Source organism: Crocuta crocuta, unplaced genomic scaffold (genome assembly GCF_008692635.1).
Source record: "Crocuta crocuta isolate KB4526 unplaced genomic scaffold, BGI_CrCroc_1.0 scaffold427, whole genome shotgun sequence".
In the NCBI taxonomy this organism is placed as follows: domain Eukaryota; kingdom Metazoa; phylum Chordata; class Mammalia; order Carnivora; family Hyaenidae; genus Crocuta; species Crocuta crocuta.
The window spans coordinates 3,029,264-3,036,202 of NW_027533273.1; positions in this window are offsets into that span (position 1 = coordinate 3,029,264).

A 6,939-nucleotide genomic window follows, 5' to 3' on the forward strand; every position below is an offset into this window, starting at 1 on the left:
CCCCCCCACACACACACAGACACACACACCCCTTTGAATTCTCCAAGTTCTCAGGCTTGGTTAACTCTAGGCTGGACCAACCCTAGACCTGATGAAAAACGACCCGCGCGGCCCCTGCACCGGCCAGTGGAGCTCTGATCAATCCCTGCAAGCCAGCCGGAAGTTCATGCACTGCTTCCTACTTGCTCCCTTTCATTTCTGTGCTTGCTTTAATAATCTTCCCGCCTGCCCTCCTTTCGTTTCTTTTTCACATTTCACGCCGTCCTGCAGTTCTATATTGCAATGTAAGATTAAAAAGGAACTAATAAGCCCAGGGCAACTGGCTGATTGGCGAATTCAACTACCGTACTATCTAGACAATACCATGACTATTTTTCTTCCCAGCAACTACACATGTGCCTGCTCCTTAATGGTGTTTTTTTAGCAAAGAGATTCTGAAAATTCACCAGTAATCCTAAGATAAAAAGAATTTCAAGACGCAGCAAGCTTTAGAAATGGGCTTCATGGGGGCGCCTGGGTGGCTCAGTCGGTTGGGTGGCCGACTTCGGCTCAGGTCCTGATGTCACAGTTCGTGCATCGGAACCCCGCATCGGGCTCTGTGCTGATGGCCAGCTCAGAGCCTGGAGCCTGCTTCAGATTCTGTGTCTCCCTCTCTCTCTGACCCTCCCCTGCTCACGCTCTCTCTCTCTCTCAGAAATAAATAAAACGTTAAAAAAAGAAAGAAAGAAATGGGCTCCAGATGCGTTGTCTCAGCTCTCTTAAATAGCCAAAGCAAGTCAGAGTGGCCCGACTGGCTGATTAGGTGATTAATTCTGCCTAGATTTAAGTTTTGGGATTTTTGGAATTCAGCTATAGCCTAGATTAAAGCATTCGTCTTTTACCAAGAAATCTGAATTTGATTTCCCCCTTGGTTTACGTGTGCAGCTCACATTAGAGACCAAATTTCATCCATCAAAACTTAGCTCAGAATTTCTGAACTCCAATTTCTCCCTTCCTGCTCCAGATGCTCTTTTTTGCCCCTAAGTTCTCATATACACTTTTGTGCCAACATCCCCTATCCTGTACTACAATCTATTTACCTGTCCATCCTCACTGTACTAGAAGGTACATCTATCTATCTATCTATCTATCTATCTATCTATCTATCTATCTGTTTACTTATTAATTTTGAGACAGAGAGGGGTGGGGGAGGGACAGAGAGAGGGAACGAGAGAATCCCAGGAAGGTTCCATGCTGCCAGCACAGAGTCTGATGCGGACTCAATCCCATGAACTGTGAAATTATGACATGAGTTGAAATCAAGAGTCAGATGCTCAACCAACTCAGCCGCCCAGGAGCCTCTAGAACGTACCTTTTAGATGTTATACACAGATGGTGTGTATAATCCCCTCCTGTTGAGTGGGGCCAGGCCCTCTGAATATGAGGGGACAGCACTCCTTTGATCAGGTTACAGTACATGGCCTAGGCGGTAGCATTGTCAGCCCGAGATTACCTCATTTACTTAAGACTGTGGGAGCTGAACGCAGGGACAGCACACTGCTGACATCTTGATGTTAGCCCGCTGACACAGATTTTGGACTTCTGATCTCTAGAACTGTAAAATCATAAATGTGTATTATTTTAAGCCACTAAGTGTGTGGCACTTCATTTCAGCAGCAATAGGAAACTGATGGGGATTTCAACCTCTACCCCATTCTCTGTGATCTTAGTGACTATCCTCCTTGTTCCCCAAAGAGAAGAGGCGACTTGACCTAGATTTTCTATCCTGGATTTCAAATGTAAGTGCACTGTGATGTGGATTAGAACGGAAGGCAAGTGGAACTAAATCATCTTAGTGCGATACCTAGAATCAGGCTCTTAAACGAATTTCAACAGCCAAGAGCCCTACAGGCCCATCCTTCCTGAGGCTGACCATTCTGACTGCCCTTCAAGCCGGTTAGCACCATGGCATCTTCAGAAATTACTTTTTTTTTTTAATCAAGTCAGCCAAATGCAATTTCTTTTGCTTGTAACCAAAAAAAAAAAAAAAAAGAAAAAGAAATCCTATCAGCTGCCATGTGGTCAGCACTTAACTATCTTCTCCTCAGAATATTCTCCCCAGCTTGACTTTCCTTTCTGGGTACTGTTTGGTCTTTAATCACATTTTAACTCCTTGTGATAGCCCTTTACACTTTAACCCTCTACAATAACTCTTAGAATAATTCTAGGGCTAGCTGTTCTTAGAACATTTCCCTTTAGGGAAACAGACACAAAGGGTTAACTTGCCCAAAGTTATCACAGGGCTATTTCATGGCAGCACTTGAATTCAAACATGTTTTCTGATTTTCAAACATCCATTATCCATTTCCCCAGCTACCAAAATATATACATATATATATATACACACACACACACACATACATGTATATATATGAATATATACACTATATGTGTGTATATATACATATGTATATATGAATATATGTCTGTAGATGTATATAATGAATATATGTATGTATATATGTATATAATGTATATATATTCATATATATATTTATGAGAGAGAATTGACATGACATTATATTAGTTTCAGGTTTAGGGCATAAGGATTTGATATTTATATATATATTACAATATTACCACAGCAAGTCTAGTTAACATTCATCACCACACATAGTTACATTCTTTTCTTGTGATGAGAAATTTCAAAATCTACTCTCTTAGCAACTTTCAAATATATGATATAGTATTATTATGTTGCCACCATGGTGTATGTTATATCCCCAGGACTTACTTATTTTATAACTGAATTTTGTACTTTTTTACCATCTCCTCCCATCCACCAGGCTATATTGCTTTAAAATAAGTGGTGTCTGGGGTGCTGGGGTGGCTCAGCCAGTTGGGCATCTGACTTTGGCTCGGGTCATGATCTCGCGGTTGGTGGGTTCAAGCCCCACATCTGGCTCCATGCTGACAGCTCAGAACCTGAAGCCTGCAGCAGATCCTGTGTCTCCCTCTTTCTCTGCCCCTCCCCTGCTTGTGCGGGCTCTCTTTCTTTCAAAAATAAACTTTAGGGACGCCCGGGTGGCTCAGTCGTTTAAACGTCTGACTCTGGCTCAGGTCATGATCTCACGGTTCGTGGGTTTGAGTCCCGCGTCGTGCTCTGTGCTGACAGCTAGCTCAGTCAGAGTCTGGAGCCTGCTTCAGATTCTTTGTCTCCTTCTTTCTACCCCTCCCCCGCCTGTGGTCTGTCTCTTAAAAATAAATAAATGTAAAAAAAAAACTTTAAAAACATATAAAAATAAAATAAGTGATGTCTGTCAAAGAAGGATGAAAGAGATATTCTTCACAGAGGAAACAGAAGAAGGGCTATACAGCTGTTGTACATAGAGAAGCCAAGGGAGGAGATTATTTGAGAAGGGAGGAAGGAACCCCTGGGCTAGAGGAATCAATCCACCAATGTTGATTGTTCCTCCCAGTATTGTGTTCTGTGCTGCGATGTTTGGACAAACTATTAAGCAAAAGAATTATGAGAAATAGAAGACATGCTTCCTGTTCCCATTGACGATAAGGCCAATGGTGGCAAAGAAAAGGCTGTTGGGGGTATTACCGGAGATAATGCCAGGAAATCTCTCAGCAAGGCATTTGGCAAGTACTGAGGCTAAATAAACATTTACCTAATTCTAGGTAAACATTTACCTAATTCTGACCAACTTATCAGAGAGAGATTCTTCCTTTAGAGGGATTGGCCCCAGCTCGCAGCCCTGATCCTATGTTTTCTGCTTACTTATGTGAAGATAATCTTATTTCCCCCCCTTTTCAGTCCTTTGGAGGACTCTGCACTCTGAGCTCACACATATCCCCACCAATGCCTGTCAGACAATGTGGCAGAATGGAGTTTTCCTTCTCCACATCCCCATCCCCTCCCTTCCTGGACTGAGTGGCCAGAAGTCCATCTTTGATGAGGAGAGAGTGTGGGCAAAACAATGCCTCAGAGCCATATTGTTCGCAGTGTTAGCTGGAGAAACGTTGACGGTCTTCGATGATTCCCTCTGAGGCGAGAGAGCAGGCCAATATCCTGGATGGAATGGAAGGGCCCCAAATCTTCCCCTCCAGCACCATCTAGGGGAAACTGTGATAGTCCAAAGAGGAAGAGGCGGGATTGGGGGAAAGGCAGAGAGAGAAAGATCGAAAGAGACAAAGGGGAGAATTGAAAGTGGAACAGAGAGGCGGTGGACTATGAGGCAACCAGATAGGGACACGTAACTCATTCATTCACTCTCTGGATATGTGTGGGCATCTTTTCAGGGAACGTGCTTGTGGGAAAAGGCTCCTGCCCTCAAGGAACTGACATGCCAGTGAAGGTGTGGACAATAAACCTGTGAACAAATGGATAAACTAGATTACTTCAGAGAGTGCCAAGTCCTAAGACAAAGAAACAAGAGGAGACTGTAACAGAGAGTGCCTGGGGGGAGGGGAATTGGGGAACAATATTGACAGGGTGGTCTTTCTGAGGAGGTGATAGTTATGCTGAGGTCTGAATCATAAGAAGGCTGCATGTGGAGATGAAAGAATGTTCCAGGAAGAAAAAAAAGAACCACAAGCCAATATGGAGGCAAGGAGAAAGACTGGTTCAGGTAGAAAGAAGAGAAAGTTCAAAGGCTTGGTGGTCAGAGGTCTGCTGTGGTCAAAGAACTGTAGGTAGATGCTGGAGCCTGAGGGCACACCTGCTCCTGCCCCATCCTTCAGGGCATGAATGACTAAGCTGAGAATTTTCTCTCAGGAGACTCCACCAGTCCATCTTTCCGGAGGTCAAGGGGAAGGGCAGAGATAACCATGCACCCTTTACAGATGAGGAACCCAAGGCAAAGATCATGTGACGGCTCTCCCAGAGGGACAGAGCAAATGCGTGGTGAGCCAGGACATGAACCTGAGAACCTGAGGTGTGTCTCTACCACAGCTATATGCTCTTTCCCTTAAGCCACAGAGATTTTCTCTGGATCCAGCTCGTGGGCTGCCTGCTTTCCAAGGACTTTCTGTTTCCTTTACTGTTTCTACTATGTCCTGAAGAAATCTTAAGTGACATTGTTCTTAGTATTAACCCTTATTATTTGGCGATTCTACCATTTTTCTTTTGTTTTCTCTCCACCTTTTTTTTTTTTTTAATGATGTTAAGCCTGTCTGTCCCCACTTGGTTTATTAAACCACATCAGCAGGCCTCTAGGCAAGGAGAGAATAGCCTTTTCCATGTCCAGAAGAAAGAGAGGTAGGCTTTTAATCACAGGGTTCCTCTCCAGGTGCTCAGGAGCACGGGGGTGGCAGGTGCCTTGCTCTTGTCGCTTCCTCTCGCTCTCCTGTGGGCAAAATGTTACAAGGATTTTCAAACTTTATAGAAGGTGCTAGGATTTTGTGTGGAGCCTGAGAAGAATGCAAATTCCAGGTCTCTTACCACCAGAGGCCCTGGCTCAGTGGACCTGGGATGGAGCCCACAATCTGCATTTAAAAGACATCTCCAGGGACGCCTGAGTGGCTCAGTCGGTTAAGCATCCAACTTCGGCTCAGGTCACTATCTCATGGTTTGTGGGTTCGAGCCCTGTATCGGGCTCTGTGCTCTCAGTTAGCTCAGAGCCTGGAGACTGTTTCCTATTCTGTGTCTTCCTGTCTCTCTTACCCTCCCCTGCTCACGCTGTTTCTCTCTCTCTCAGAAATAAATAAAACATTAAAAAAAAAAAAAAGACATCTCCATTCCCAAAGTATTAAAAATAACTTTGTCAAAAAAAAAAAAAAAAGGAAAAAAGATATCTCCATCAATTTTCCTCTGTATTAAGTCTGATTCTGGTCACAGAAATAGTCTTACTTTATCTTTTAATTCAAATATGTACATTAATATGAATTCTAAAAGCATTATTGAATATTTCCTAAATATAATTTGCATTGAATATTGAGTAAATATTAGATATTATTAACACTATTGAGAAACAAATTTAAAAATGCATGTTAGAAGAAAGTTAAAATGATGTAGATATAATTTACCCAAAGCAAGTTATAAAAACAACTAAAATACCACGTTGCTATTGCTTATTTATTGAAAAAGAATTTGAATCTAAGCTTCAATCTCAATTGGTATTGAGGACCTCCCTTCCCAGAGGTCAGAGAATCAAGAAGGCTTAGACAGGGTGTGAAAAGTGGCGAGGGCCGTCTAACGTTCTGTCTACCATGGGTGCCCCCTGAGAGCTACCTTTTCTCAAGTTCACAAGTATCCCTTGAATCTGACAGCTCTGCTGTTTCCTGGATGGGCTTGGGGTCTGGGAACCTGGCAGAGAGGAGAGGGGTGGGACCCTGGGGCTTAGGGCTCAGCCTCTCTGGGTAGCCAAGCAGATATTCCTTCTACTGACCTGGGAACCTTCTTCTGGAGGCTTCTGCACAGCTGCCTAGGAGGTAACACTACCAAGGGAACCCTCAGAATTCCTCTCCTTTCCAGTCCGGGAACCACTCAGGAATCTGCATTTATAATAAATTCCCCCAAGGAATTCTGGCTTCCGGTAATTCTGCCTTAGGCAATATGTTCTGGATTCACGTGCTCATTTATTCATTCAGCAAGTATTTATTGACCTGTACTCGGCACCGCTGTTCTAGAAGAACTGAAGCAGCAGTGATCAAAGCAGGCAGAAGTCCCTGACCTCATAGAGCTTACATTCCTCTGTCGTGAGGCAGACAGTAAACAAGTTAACAAAGGAATACATGTAACACAGAATCAGGTGGTGATGGGGAAAAGGCATGCAGGGTAAAGGAAAGAGGGGCAGGGGCCCTACTTTCAGAAGGGTGATGGGGTCTCCCGGAGATGATGTCCTCTGGGGCAAGCTAGGGAGGAAGGGAGAGCTCTCCAGGAAGAGGGTCCTGAGCAGAGAGTAGCAACTGCACAGGCTGAAGCTGGGGTGCTCTTGGTGTCTGGGAAGGACC